The following is a 16,263-nucleotide window of genomic DNA, read 5'->3' as shown; positions in this document are numbered from 1 at the left end:
TCTCTCTCTTTAAGGACTTGGTAACTATTAATTTGCACCTGTTTTGAGCATCTCCAGGCAACACTGAGGTGTTTGCTGCTGTTCTGGCAGTTTCTCTACGATTTTTGGCAGTTCATTTATTTGTGTCATAAGATTTGCTGGGAGCACCTGGGCTGGCTTGCTTTGTTTTTGAGATTTGCTCTTTGTTTTTGAATCTTATCTTGCTGGTTTTTCGTCCTATGATTGTCATTTCTCTTTGTTTAAGGGAATTCAATTGTTCATTTTGTGTTCTGGCTGACAGAGAGACACCCTGGGCAATACTCTTGCTATGCTGATTTCCTGGATATCACTTATATATCTTCCAAAAACTTATGACAGCAAAATTTGTATCCCTAGATTAACACTCCAAGGCTTAGAGCAAATGTCTCCAGAATTGCCTAAATTCAGTGGAGGTTCTTCTGGATTTTTCTCTGGGAATAGTTTCAGCTCCACAATTTTATTGAACTGGTTTGAATTTGTTTTTTTCTCCCCAACCTCACGATAGTGGGTTCTTTCCCTCATCCCACCTCCAATTTAATAGGCATTTCTGGATTTACTGCAGGTGGTTCTAGAAAGGCCCTTGTTTCTGGAAACACAGTAGTGAAAGGAACATGCTCTGATCGCTTCTGCAGTATCCATTCACCCTCTTAACATGTTCCTAACAGAACCCGGATTTTGGTTAGGGGAACCACCTCTTCCATATTGCATAGCAATTGTGCAATTGGATAAAATATGCCCCTTCCCCAGATCCAAGGGTGGGCCCTGAAGGATAACTCAATCAGCTTCCCTCTTATACTCTTTGCAACAAAGATTGGGCTAGGTTGGTCATATCAAAAAAAAGTCAAAGGGAGTGGAGGTGAAGATGGCGGAAGAGGAGATCTGCCTGCCGCTCTTCCGCCACGAGTAGAAGCAGCCTGAGGCCCACGCCAGATGCAGCTGTAGCAGAATCGGTGCAAAGGAATAGCTTCGAAAGGGTGTCTTTACCCTGCTGAGAACCGGGAATCTTGCCCCAATCCACGCGCATGACCCACAGGTGCGCCGCAACCGGCGTCGCAGCCGCAGCCACAGACGTGGAAACATGGAGGCCTGAGCTGGTGTGTGTCACCCCAGGCTGCAGCGGTGACCATGGCTTCTGACACCCACCCGCCGGTCCCTGGAGCTGGAAGCGAATCAACCCGTGGCGAGACAGAGAGACGTCCAGCGGGAGAGGCAGAAGCTCCATGGAGACCACACGCCCTGCAGGGCCGCCACTACGTGATCCAACAGGTAGGCTTCACTGCCGCCACCCAGCTTCATTCCCAGCCCAGCCCAGTGCACACAGAGCGGGGAGACGTCCTGCAGGGGAGGCGGGAACTCCACAGGGTCCACGTTGCTGCCACGCAATCCAGCAGCAGGTAGGCTTCACCACTGCCACCCGGCTCCATCCCAAGCCCGGCCTAGTGTGCACAGAGCAGGGAGACATCCTGCAGGGGAAGGGGAAGCTCTGCAGAGACCACACGCTCTGCGGTGCCTCGGTGCATCCCAGCAGCCCAGACCAGAGCGCATGGAACAGGGAATCACTGAGCTAGCAGATACCAAATTGGCAACCACAGCAACATCTTAGTCAGTCAATAGTGTCATACCTGTGGACTGTGAAACCCCCTGCCACAATGAATAAACATCAAAGAAAAGATACCAGAAATATGAAAAATCAAGAAAGTACACCACCAAAAGTTAATAAATCTCAAGCTCTAGATCCTATAGAACAAGAAGCCCTTGAAATGACTGACAAGGAATTTCGAGTGATAATTCTAAGGAAACTGAATGAGATACAAGAAAACTCAGCTAGACATCATGATGAAATGAGGAAAAGTATACAGGACCTAAAAGAGGAAATGTACAAGGAAATAAATGCCCTGAAAAAAAATGTAGCAGAACTTGCCAAACTGAAGAAGTTATTCAGCAAAATAAAAAACACAACGGACAGCTTAACCAACAGGCTTGTGGAAGTTGAAGAGAGAACCTCTGAACTTGAAGATGGGCTGTTTGAAATAACACAAGCAGACAAAAAAAAGAAAAAAGAATGAAAGGCATTGAAGAAAATCTGAGAGAGATATCAGACAACCTTAAGCACTCAAATATCCGAGTCATGGGTATTCCAGAAGGGGAGGAAAATGGAGATTCCATTGAAAACATATTCAAAAAAATAGTGGCAGAAAACTTCCCAGGTATAGGAAAAATCACAGATCTTCAGATCCAGGAAGCTCAATGATCTCCTAACGTATTCAACCCAAAAAGGTCTTCTCCAAGACATGTTATAGTCAAATTGGCAAAACCCAAAGACAAAGAGAGAGTCTTAAAAGCTGCAAGAGAGAAGCGTCAAATCACCTACAAGGGAGCCCCAATCAGGCTAACATCAGACTTTTCATCACAAACCCTAAAAGCTAGAAAGGAATGGGATGATATTTTCAAAATACTAAAAGACAGAGATTGCCAGCCAAGAATACTCTACCCTGCAAGGCTATCCTTCCGAAATGAGGGGCAAATAGTATATTTCTCAGACAAACAAAAACTGCAGGAGTTCACCACCACACAACCACCCTTACAAGAAATTCTCAAGGGAGTTCTGGGTTTGGTTCCTGAAAAATAACTACCACTGCCATAAAAACCCAAGAAAAATCAAAACCCACTAGTATAATAAAAATGGCATTCATGAAGAGAAAACAAACAAACAAAAAGGCTATCTACAACCTAAGGAACCAGCAAACACAGAAAACAAACACTAAATCAGAAAGCAGGGAACAAAAGACACCTAAGACAACCAAACAACAATCAACAAAATGCTAGGAATAAATCAACACTATTCAATAACAACTCTTAATGTAAAAGGCTTAAATTCCCCAATCAAAAGACACAGACTGGCTGACTGGATTAAAAAGGAGGACCCAACTATATGCTGCCTACAAGAGACCCACCTCACCCCTAAAGACTCACATAGACTAAGAGTGAAAGGATGGAAAAAGATTTACCATGCAAACAGAAAAGAAAAACGAGCTGGAGTAGCTATTCTTATATCTGACAAAGTAGACTTTAAACTAAAAACCATAAAAAGAGACAATGAGGGACACTATGTAATGATGAAAGGACTGATCCATGAAGAAGACATAACGATCATAAATATGTACTCACCCAATGTTGGAGCTGCCAGATTTATAAAACAAACTCTATTAGACCTAAAGAAGGAAATAGACACTAATACCATAATAGCAGGGGACCAGAACACCCCACTGTCATTATTAGACAGATCTTCTAGGCAAAGAATCAGCAGAGAAACACAAGATCTAAACAATACTCTAGACCAATTGGACTTGGCAGATATCTACAGAACATTCCATCCAACAACCTCAGAATATTCATTCTTCTCATCAGCACATGGATCATTCTCCAGGATAGATCACATATTAGGTCACAAATCAAGTCTCAACAAATTCAAAAAAATTGGAATTATCTCATGTATTTTCTCAGACCACAATGGATTAAAACCAGAAATCATTAACAAACAAAACTCTGGAAACTATACAAACACATGGAAATTAAACAGCATTCTACTTAATGACATATGGGTCCAAGAAGAAATCAAGCAGGAAATCAAAAAATTTATTGAAACTAATGAAAATAATGATACATCATATCAAAACCTGTGGAATACTGCAAAAGCAGTATTAAGGGGGAAATTTATTTCATTAAATGCTCACCTCAGAAGAATGGAAAGATGGCAAGTGAGCAACCTAACACTTCACCTTAAAGATCTAGAAAAACAAGAACAATGCAAACCTAAAGTTAACAGACGGAAAGAAATCATTAAGATCAGAGCAGAACTTAATGAAATTGAAACCCAAAAAACAGTACAAAAGATCAATGAATCAAAAAGTTGGTTTTTTGAAAAGATAAATAAAATTGACAAACCATTAGCATGACTAACAAAAAAAAAGAAGAGAGAAGACTCAAATAACAAAAATTAGAAATGAAAAAGGTGATATTTCAACGGATTCATCTGAAATACAAGGAATCATTCGAGACAACCATAAACAACTATACGCCAACAAGTTTGAAAATCTGGAGGAAATGGATAAATTTCTGGACACACACAAGCTCCCAAAACTGAGCCATGAAGATATAGAAAATCTGAACAGACCAATAACAATAAAGGAGATTGAAGCTGTTATCAGAAAACTCCCAACAAAGAAAAGCCCAGGACCAGATGGATTCACAGCAGAATTTCAAAGAGGAATTGACGCTGATTCTTTACAAACTATTCCAAAAGATTGAAACAGACGCAAGTCTCCCAAACTCTTTCTATGAAGCAAACATCATCCTGATACCAAAACCAGGTAAAGATATAACCAAAAAAGAAAACTACAGGCCGATATCCTTGATGAATATAGATGCAAAAATCCTCACTAAAATACTAGCAAACAGAATACAGCAACACATACATAAAATTATTCACCACGATCAAGTGGGATTCATCCCAGGGATGCAAGGTTGGTTCAACATAAGCAAATCAATAAATGTGATACACCATATTAATAAAATCAAACACAAGGACCATATGATCATCTCTATAGATGCTGAAAAGGCATTTGATAAAATTCAAACCTCATTCATGACAAAGACCCTCTATAAGTTAGGTATAGATGGAAAGTATCTCAACATAATCAAAGCCATATATGATAAACCCACCGCCAATATCATCCTGAATGGGGAAAAGCTGAAAGCTTTTCCTTTAAGAACAGGAACTAGACAAGGATGCCCACTCTCACCACTCCTATTCAACATAGTGTTGGAAGTACTAGCCAGAGCAATCAGAGAAGAGAAGGAAATAAAGGGCATACAGATTGGAAAAGATAAAGTCAAACTGTCCCTGTTTGCAGATGACATGATCCTATATATCAAACAGCCTAAAGCCTCTACAAAAAAATTCTTGGAGTTGATAAATGATTTCAGCACAGTAGCAGGATACAAAATCAACACACAAAAATCAGTAGCATTTCTATTCTCCAATAGTGAACATGCAGAAAGAAAAATCAAGAAAGCCTGCCCATTTACAATAGCCACCAAAAAAATAAAATACTAAGAATTGAGTTAACCAAGGATGTGAAAAATCTCTATAATGAGAACTACAAACCACTGCTGAGAGAAATTAGAGAGGATACAAGAAGATGGAAAGATATCCCATGCTCTTGGATTGGAAGAATCAACATAGTGAAAATGTCCATACTACCCAAAGTGATATACAAATTCAATGCAATCCCCATCAAAATTCCAATGACATTTTTCTCAGAAATGGAAAGAACTATCCAGACATTTATATGGAATGACAAAAGACCACGCATAGCCAAAGCAATGCTGAGCAAAAAAAATAAAGCTGGAGGCATAACACTACCTGACTTTAAACTATACTACAAAGCTATAATAACCAAAACAGTATGGTACTGGCATAAAAACAGACACACTGATCAATGGAATAGAATAGAGAATCCAGAAATCAACCCACACACCTACAGCTATCTGATCTTTGACAAAGGCACCAAGCCTATACACTGGGGAAGAGACTGCCTCTTTAGCAAATGGTGCTGAGAGAACTGGATATCCATATGCAGGAGAATGAAACTAGACCCACACCTTTCACCATACACTAAAGTCAACTCAAAATGGATTAAAGAATTAAATATAAACCCTGAAACAATAAAACTTCTTAAAGAAAACATAGGAGAGACACTTCAGGAAATAGGACTGGACACAGACTTCATGAATACGACCCCAAAAGCACGGGCAACCAAAGGAAAAATAAACAAATGGGATTATATCAAACTAAAGAGCTTCTGCACAGCAAAAGAAACAATTAACAGAGTTAAAAGACAACCAACAGAGTGGGAGAAAATATTTGCAAAATATACATCTGACAAAGGATTAATATCCAGAATATATAAGGAACTCAAACAACTTTACAAGAAAAAACAAGCAACCCAATTAAAAAATGGGCAAAAGAGCTAAGTAGGCATTTCTCTAAGGAAGATATACAAATGGCCAACAGACATATGAAAAAATGCTCAACATCACTCAGCATCCAGGAAATGCAAATCAAAACCACACTGAGATACCATCTAACCCCAGTTAGGATGGCTAAAATCCAAAAGACTATGAACGATAAATGCTAGTGAGGTTGTGGAGAAAAAGGAACTCTCATCCATTGTTGGTGGGAATGCAAAATGGTGCAGCCTCTATGGAAAATGGTATGGAGGTTTCTCAAACAATTGCAGATAGATCTGCCATATGACACAGCTATCCCACTTCTGGGAATATACCCAGAGGAATGGAAATCATCAAGTCGAAGGGATACCTGTTCCCCAGTGTTCATCGCAGCACTCTTTACAATAGCCAAGAGTTGGAACCAGCCCAAATGTCCATCATCAGATGAGTGGATACGGAAAATGTGGTACATCTACACAATGGAATACTACTCAGCTATAAAAACGAATGAAATACTGCCATTTGCAACAACATAGATGGACCTTGAGAGAATTATATTAAGTGAAACAAGTCAGGCACAGAAAGAGAAATACCACATGTTCTCACTTATTGGTGGGAGCTAAAAATAAATAAATAAATTCACACACACACACACACACACACACACACACAAACGGGGGAGGGGGGGAGACATAACAAGTACATTTCCTTGAAGTTGATACGACAAGCAAAGAGAAAGGACATTGTTGGGAGGGAGGGGGGAGAGGGAGGAGGGAGGGAGGTTTCAGTGATGGGGAGCAATAATCAACCACATTGTATATCGACAAAATAAAATTAAGAAAAATAAATAAATAAATAAATAAATAAAGCAAAACTGTATGACTTTTGAAAGACAACATAGGAGAAAAATCTTCATAACATTTAGGTAGGCAAAGATTTCTTAAGCAGGAAACAAAGAGCACAAATTATTAAATAAAAAAATTGGTAAATTACATTCAGATTAAAAATTTGTTCTCATTAAAAGAAACCATTAAGAGATTTAGAAAGGCAGCACAGAATTTAAAAAAAAAAAAAAAAAAAAACGCCAAAGACTTTCGTGCAGTGACTGGGAAGTTGTGTCTCCTCTGTTTCCTCCAGTGTGAGTGAGGCAGCAGGAGGCCTTGTGGCACAGGCAGCCCTCTTCCAACCGTGAGAGAAGCCAGCCTCAGAACAAAGTTGATAGTGGGAGAGTGCAGGATAGAAAGAACTGCAAAGGAAACAGAGCCAGAGCCGTGATTCAGCCACACCTGAAATCTATTGTACCTCCAGAATCTTCGTTGACTGGAGCCAACGGGACATTTCATTATTTAATGTAGGAAAATTGGTTCTTTTGTTACTTGCAATGGAAACACCAATATATAAAGATACATTGTCATAGGGCCGACCCTGTGGTGCACTCGGGAGAGCGCAGCGCTGGGAGTGCAGCGGCGGTCCTGCCGCAGGTTCGGATCCTATATAGGGATGGCCGGTGCACTCACTGGCTGAGCGCGGTGCAGCTGGTCACAAAAACAAAACAAAACAAAACAAAAAAAGATACATTGTCATATAAAAAGTCACTTAACAAATACATGTATCTTCTTTCCTTTACTCATTCAGCAAACATTACCGGGCACTTATTATGTGCTAAGCATGGGAGATACAATGATAGCTTAGAATCTGCAGAGAGAGCTAATATAATAGTCATCAAATTTTTTTTAATGCTCATAAACTATGATGAGTGCTATGAGGGAAAAGAACAGGATGCCTTAGGAGCATGAAATAGATTTCTGTGGCAGAGACAACAAAGATTCCTTGGTTATTGGGAGAGTATTACTAGCATGAACACAGCAGACCAGGTAGGAACTACAGTTCCCAGTGTCCTTTGCATCTGAGTGAAGTCACATGATTAGTTCTTACTAGTGGAACGTGAGAAGTGATGGCTATGGCTTCCAGGCTGAAATGGCTGCAAAATAGATGTGTCCTCGCCACCTTCTCTCTTCTCCTGTTTGCTGGTGGATGTCAGTGTGACTTTGGAAGCCACAAGCTGATGATGGAAAAGCCTTCATCAACCTGGATCCCTGAAAGCCTGCATGGGAAATGGCCCCCTCCCCCATCTCTACCCTTGCCAACCCTCACTGTACTGTTCCATGAAAGAGAAATAAGTGTGTGTTAAGTCACTGAAGCTTGGGGCATTGTGATAGCCACAGCATGATCTTAACTGATAGGACTTCTTTGATGAAGTGATGTTAGTGCTGAGATGGGAAGGAGTGTGCTGGGTGAAAAGCAGAGCATGGGGCACAGCATTCCAGGCAGCTGTGCCAGGCCAGGAAGGAGCATGGTGCATAGGAGGATTTAAAAGAAAGCGGGTGTGTACAACTACCACGTGTCATGCACTGTGCTGGGCAAGTCGCTGAACCACTCCCCAGCATCTGTGCAGCAGTGTGGCTCCCTTCCTCTCTGCTTGCCTTTTGCCTCGGCAGTTACTCTTTTTGAGGGCTTGATGGGTTACTTAACGATTTTCAGATATACTTTATGTGTGTGCATGTACCAAGCACTGAGTGTGCATTAATCTCAGAGAGGCTAACTTACTCAAGGTCAAAGGACTTGGAAGTGGCAGAACTGGGACTTGAACTCAGGTCTGTTTGTCCACATTTTGTGCATGTTATCATGGTATGTCAATGTATGGCATATTACCTCCTGCTATTGGCTGTCTGTAAATATGGGGATTCATAAAAGTCTTGGAATATATCCCCTGGAAATATACCCAACATAGGTGTATTTGATTTAATTGGAAGCAAAGCAAATCAACATATTTACTGGCTGCCTATTAATTGCAAAGCCTTGTGCTCAATGTGAAGAGGAAACAAAGAAACAGAGAGGCAGGAGACCCAAATTCTACCTCCCACTCAGCCACTAACTCCCCGAGTGGCTTTCAGCAAATTTCTGTCTCTCTCTAGGCCTGTTTTCCACTTATACACTGTGAGGGGTTTGGATGACATGATCTCAAAGGCCTCTTCAGGCCTGATGCACCAAAGGCCTGTAAATAGAAGCCAGTTCTCACTTTGACAAAGCATGTTTCACTGCCCTGCTCCTTTGATGCTGCCTAATAACCCCCTGTACTTCTCTGCTTGTAGCTTCATCCCCTCATCCACTGGTTCCCATGGAATGACAGGAAGATCGATTGTGATTTTTGCTTTGTGATGGTTCCTGTTCAGTGTGATGGCCTCTCTCACATCCATTCTACCTTCATTCCTTGTATGGAAAAAGGGGACGGGACAGACCCCAAGTCCAGTCTCAGGAGGTAGGTTCTGATTAGGGTCAGCCATGAGGGGCTTACCACCTTCTTTGCCATCTTGACTGGCCCTGGTAGTCCAGATCTAAGCCAACCAGCACTTGCCATTTGCCCAAGCACTGGGATTGGACCAGTCAGAACAGGATCTAAGACGAGCCAGTTAGGGCTCTTGTTGAGGGCTGAGGGAGAAGTCTCTCTCCTGAATGAGAACAAGGAAGCAGGTAGCCCCAGGAAGACACTGGCTGCTGCTCATATCACTACCATAAGCAAAACCAAATTCAGAATAAAGAAGACAAATCCAGCACATGGAAGAGAGCAGAGGCAAGTGGAGGATTCCAGAGAAGTTGAACCTGAGTCTTGATCAAACCTTGCCTGAAGGTTTGACTCTGATTCACTTACTTGAGCCAAAATTCTTTCTAATATTTAAACCATTCTTTTTTTTTTTTTTTCCTGCTCCTTACAATCATTAGAAAGTAAGGTCTGAGAAAACAAGTGAACTGTCTTGCCTGCCCAGTACCCAGAACAACACCTCACACACAGTAAGTGCTCAATAATATTTACTGAATGAATGAATAAGGGGAAAGTAAGCTGACTGGTGCTGTTAATGACATGGGCGTTAGGAGCCCCTCATGTCTAAACACAGGGCTACCTCTATGAAACATTGTTCCTGCCATCACGATGCTTCTAGGGTAATCATGGTGAGAAATGTCCTCACCCATCCCGTGCCAAAGGATGGACACAGAGACACGAGGTACAGCAAAGCCAGACTTTAATAACAGCCTTGCAAGGCCAGGTGCCCGCGAATGGGACAGGCACATGGGAAAGGGCTGCAGCAAGCAATTTATTCCCTAGGATGTAAGTCCCTCCCCCCAGTTCCTCATTGTCTGAGAGTACCACGGGGTGCACAATCTTCTCAGATGACACCTAAGATTTATTACCCCAATTTATTACCCCCCTGTAAGAAATTTCTTTGTCTGAGGGCTCAGGACAAGCCCACGAAAAAGGCCCGCTTGAGCCCTGTGAAGAGAGAAATACCAGGGAATGAAGAAAACAATGGGGGCTAGCAACAAATTACCTTCTCAAGGAGAGCCTAATCTGTTCAGCAACCCTCCCAGAATGGGCTGGACCAGTCAGACAACCTTCGGGCTGGGCCTGAATCAGTTAAAACACCCTCAGATCAGTCATTTCTGAAAATGAATCCCTTAGATTATTTTCTTACAATCATCAACATGTGTATAAGTCAGGGGTTGGCAAACCACAGCCCCTGGCCCAAATCCAGCCTGCTACCTGTTTTTACAAATAAAGTTTTATTGGAACATGGTTATGCCCTTTGTTTGCATATTGTCTATGGCTGCTCTTAAGCTACAAGGGCAGAGCTGAGTAGCACAACAGTAGTACGATACGGCTCATAAAGGCTTAAAACATGTACTATCTGGTCATTTACAGAAGTCTGGAACCCCCGGTATAAGTCATTTTGAAGCTATCCCTGAAGACAGTGCCTTTCCTATCAGTCTTGGATAAATTGCTTAATGGCCACAAATTTCTCCCATGCCAGTATCTAGGCTCCTTTGCAATATGACTTTGTCACTCCTCCCCTTCAGAGGTGGAATCTATTTTTCCAGCCCCTTGCAACTGGACTGGCTTTGAGACTTGCTATAACCAATCAAATGTGGCAGAAAGTGTTATCGTAGTGGGTTCTAGGACATGGGCTTCAAGAGGTGAGGCTGCTTCTGCCTTTGTGCTCTTGGAATGCCCAGAAGCCCCAGTAAGGAAGCCAGGCACGCCAAGAGGAGGATGAGTTGTCACATCTCTCATCCTAGAGGAGGAAGAGCAGGAAGGTGCCCCAGTCCACAGCTGCACCAACCACCAGACATGGGAGTGAGATCATCTTGGCCCTTCCAGCCCAACTGGCCCTCTAGCTAATGACAGCCGCCTGAGCAAGTCCAGGAGGCACCGGCAAAGGAACCACACCACCAACCCCCAGAATTGCTGTTGCTTTAAGCCACTGTGTTTTGGGATGGCTTATCACCAGCGACAGACAACTAGCACCCAGCCTCTTTCAAGTCTAGGATCTCCTTGCTGAGAATCCCACCAGGGCCAGGGCCATGGTGCGAGTGTGACGTAGAACTGCCTGGGCTCCTGCAGGTTCTCGCGTGCTATCCTCTCCCCTCGCAGGTGAGGAAGCAGAGGCCCAGGGGTGCATGCGCCAGCAGAGAGCCGGTAATCTCATCTCCCACCTCCCCATATGGGATTCTTCCTCCACCCTGTGTCTCAAGCTCCCTGGATTCTGAAGAAGTGGCTTCCCTGTGTATCTGGTAAAGTCAGATGACAGGTTCCAGGAAGAGAAGAAGCTTGCAGAGTTGAAGGAAATCCAGGCCAGGAACCAAAGAAGCCCCAAGGGTTGGGTTCTAAGTGCCCAGGTGCAGGACAGAGCTGCAGGCCTGGGAAGACCCAGGCAAAAATGGGCAGAGGAGGCAGCTGAGATCGGCTTCAGTCATCCGTGGAACTAGACACCAACATCCAGGACCCTGGACCTTGGGAGCATTAGAACGAGCAGAGGGCATCAGGCCTGTCCCTAAACTCACCACTGGGAGGAGCATGGAGCCACAGCATCTGACCCTGGCTTCTGACCCATCCTGTGAACTTGGTAGCCATGTGGCCTTGGCAGGTTACTTCCTCAGAAGGACTGAGCTCAATTTCATCATCTGTAAAACAGAAATACAGTACCCACTTCGCGGGGTCATGGTGAAGGTTAAGTGTAGAGTTCCTAGTACAATGTGGGAGGTGCTATAAGATAGTGGTGATCACTGCCACCAGCACCACCCCGGATGCAGGCAAGAGGAGGTCATGCCCTAGGCCCCCTGCTATGTGGCCTCCTCTAGGGACCCCGTATGTCACACACACACAAACACTAAATTTATTGAAAGGCCCATGAGTGCCTCTGTGCCCTTACCAGCACTCAGCCCCAGGACGGTGCAATCCCCAACCTTAAAAATTCGCTGTAGTGACTAACGCCACTCAGGCCCCCGGTGGACCACTTCCTCACATCTCTTGCTCTGTCTGTGTCCTAAAAACAAAAGGCAACTGCATGAAAATATCATGAAAGCTGGTGGACTGTGCTGTTGCCACATCGGCAAGGGACACTGCTTCACAGAGAGGATGTGAGTAGCAGGAGCACTTGGGGATTAATTCATTCGTGGGATCCTTTCTTCCAAAAAGTGTGAATGCACTAGGTTCTTGCATAACAAAGTATCACTTTCCGCAAGCTCCAAACATCCATTTTCTTCTGTCTGTTTCCAATCCACAGGTCTGGAGGTGCTGGTGACTTAAGGGGGTATTCACCAGGGTTTCTCAGGTGACTAAAGAGCATATGGCAATATCAAACAACGCCTATTACTCATAAATGTATTTAATGGAGGTCTACACATAATGTGTCATGATAGTAACTCACTACATTGAACACTCGAATTGTGAACAGCTTTATTTTTATCAAAATATTTGGCAAGATGTGATTCAATTTCAACAAAAAACTTAAAAAGTCAACTTTATCCAAATAATTTTATTTACAATTTTTTATATTCTCTTGCTATCATTTGTGTTTTGCCTTTTCATTTTAACAGAGCATTTAAAATATTTTCAAAGAAAAATATCTTTTCGAAAACATATATTAAATAATTTTAAGTTTTTGTCTTTAGATTCACTTTGTCTCTTAAAAAATATAGTTAGATTTTGTACACCTAAAATGCAATTACATTTTTAAAAAGTCATCATTACTGTCAGAGAAACACAAGTTATATGAAAACTTGATTATAACATGATTGGGGATTTTGCTGAAATGAAAACAAGAAAAACAAATTTTATGAAATAAGTCTGTAATAATTTAGGAAAGACATATGTCTTTATTTTATAACACATTCAAACATTGCCAGCCCATCAACAGAACACACAGACATAAGATATAATAACCAAACTCAATCAACTTGGACATATATCTGAATTTCAGTCATATAAAAACTGTGGCTTTCCATATATTCTTTATTTTGTGGTTAGGAAAATATATTTAGATAGAAGGAAAAAACGTGCTTTATTTCCCAGTTTGTCAGCTTGATTGATAACTTTTCAATCTTAAGACACACGGCTTGAGGGCCCCACATGGTCTCCTGCCCCAGGCCCCACAAATGTTAGGGGCGAGCCCAACCACCCAACTAGAACAGGTTCTTAAAGCCCCTGAGAAAGGAGGATTTCCAAGAAGAAAGGGGCTTTGTGGGGGAGGTCCCAAAATCTGTGTTACCTGGTATTCCTGCTGCTGACAGCACCAGCAATAGTAATAACCATCACACTTCACAGGCTCCTATTCTGAGCACACTGCAGGTGTTATTAACTTTCCCAGCAACGTTAGGAGATGGACACTGTCATTATCCCCATCACACAAGGGAAGAAACAGGGACTGCGGGAGGTTAGGTCACTTGCCCAAGAGTACCCAGTTAGCCAGTGGTAAAGCCAGGCTGCCTGATCCCAGAGTCCATAGTGTCATCTCAACCATGAGGCTATGTCACTCGGGAGCAAAGGAGCCCCTCACAGTGGCCTACACATCCCCGCAGACACACACGCACCTATACTCACAAGCATCCCAGCAAAACTCACAGGTGCTCAGGCTGCCTGTACCTGCCGATGGTGGGCACTTGCTCTTCTGGCCTCCCCGCCCACACTGGCCTCCCTCCACTGTCCTCACCTCCTCTCTGGGCTTGGTGAAGGGGGGTGCCCCTATAGACTCATCACCCCACCCCAGGCTCCACTGCCCCGGTCACCTGATGCGTGGGGAGCACCAGGGGCCGCGCCATCCTCGACTCTGCAGATCCCTGCCCATCGGTCTTCTTCCTTGCTGGAGTCCCTCCTATCCGTTCTCCTCTCAGCAGCCAGGACCGTCTTTTCCAAACACAGACATGAGGAGATCATCTCTTTGCTTAAAACCTCACACTGGCATTCCATTTCTCCCTGGATAAAGACCAACCAAGCCCAGGTATACCATTTCACGAGGACGTTGGTGACTTTGTAAAAGATGACAACAGACTCACGCCATGGATTCTTGTCCTATACTCTCCATTATGGGTGGGAGAACCCAACTGTGTGACAACACCTGTACAAAGCCTATTCCCAGTGGAGGGACAAATCTACCTGGCCTTTGGCTGCCCACTGAGTCTCCCTACTATAAGGGAGCAATACCCCCAGGCCTTCACCTCCATTCTGCAGACTCTAGGCCACCTACTCACCAGGCTCAAGCAAAGGCTTATGTGGGGCAAATGAGAGGTTGAGGTCCCAAAGTCAGCTTCCCAGCAAATCATGCTCTTCCAGGCCCACCCACCACTAGCCTCAGCTTCCTTTCAGCCTTCCCTGGCTGCCACCTCCCTCGGACCACAGGGCCTTTGCACAAGCTGTCCCTCTATTTAAACTCTTTCTCCTTCCCTCTTCACCTAGTTAACTTCTTGAGATCCCTGCTCAGTCATTTCTTCCACAGAGAAGCCCTCCCTGACCCCCTGCCCAGATCAGATGCCCCGTGAAACACTCTCATAGTTGTGGAACTTTCTGTCAAGCTACTTTTCCCTATTTATAAGTATCCATTCAGTATGTAATAATATCTAACATCTGACATCTGTCTCCCCCACTGGACTATAAGCTCCATGAGGGCAGGAACCACACTTGGTATTGCTGTCCAGTGTATCCCCAGCACATAACGGGTCCTCAATATAGATTATTGGCTGAAAAAGCAGTTAATCCTTCCAGTAATAAGTTATCTCACCTCGTTCAGAGAGGTCTGTAGGATCCTTAAAGCTCCAAGGGCAGCCACACAGGCTGTGTGACAAGAAGTGATGTGACGAAGCAGATTAGGGCTCTCAGCACGGCACCTGCAGCAGTGTGGGAACTTATTGTATGGTGGTCATTTGTTTTGCCATTTTTATGGTTAGGATGATGATGATGATGATGATGACAATGATGACAATGATGACTTCTAAGACAGGTCTACACCTAGAGAAAGAAGACACTGCTGAGAGGCTGGCTCTGTTTCCTCCACTTACCTCTACCCAACACACTCCATTCTGAAAGTTAAAATAAATAATCGCATCGAAATGCTGGGAGCCCTGGCCCAGCTGCGTGTCGTGCCCCAGTGAGTGTCTGATCTGGGACAGCAGCTGCCTCCTCTGTGGCCAGGTCAGGGAGGAGGAAAGGAGGGACCTGATGTTTATGGGTTCCTCTTATGGGCAAGGCCTCCTGCAAAAGGCTTTACACAGTTCATTTCCTTTTCATCTGGTCTGCGATCCTGGAAGGTCAGTCTAATTATCTCCATTTTATGGATGACGAAGCTGGGCTCAGAGAGGTGACGGGACTGGACGAGATCACACAGCCCCTAAGTGGAGTAGCTAACACTCGAGTCCTGGTCTTGCTGGTGCTTTCCACCACATGGTGCCGATGGCGTGAAAACCATGAAACCAACTACCCCTCCCGAATGTCTGAAACTGTCCTCCAAGTCCAAGTCCTACCAACACCCAGCTTCAACCCTCAGCTGGGAGCACCTCCATCCAGAAGCCTGCCTGGCTTTCCCTGCCTGGCTCTGGCCCTACAGTCCTCAGTGAGGGCCCTGTATTGGCCAGGCCAGGATTCAAAATGGGTCACAAAAGGGATCATCTCAGGAACCTGGCCCTTCCTGGGAAACACCCCTTAAGCCGCCTGCCACAGGAATGGCTGTGGACCAGACCTCCCCGGAAATCAAAGCTAATTTTCAGTTGTTTAGGAGGTAGGTCCTCAGTGACTCACTGTTTGGGCTCTCATCACCCAGGCCAGGAGCCAGGGGCTGCCAGGAGGTGCCCTCATTAACATCAAAAGGAAACAGTGAACAGAAGTCTCCCTTCTCAGGAGACCATGAGTCA

This window comes from Cynocephalus volans, chromosome 8 (genome assembly GCF_027409185.1).
Source record: "Cynocephalus volans isolate mCynVol1 chromosome 8, mCynVol1.pri, whole genome shotgun sequence".
NCBI classification, from domain to species: Eukaryota; Metazoa; Chordata; class Mammalia; order Dermoptera; family Cynocephalidae; genus Cynocephalus; species Cynocephalus volans.
The sequence above is the reverse complement of the archived record's forward strand: the minus strand, read 5'-3'. Positions refer to the sequence as shown.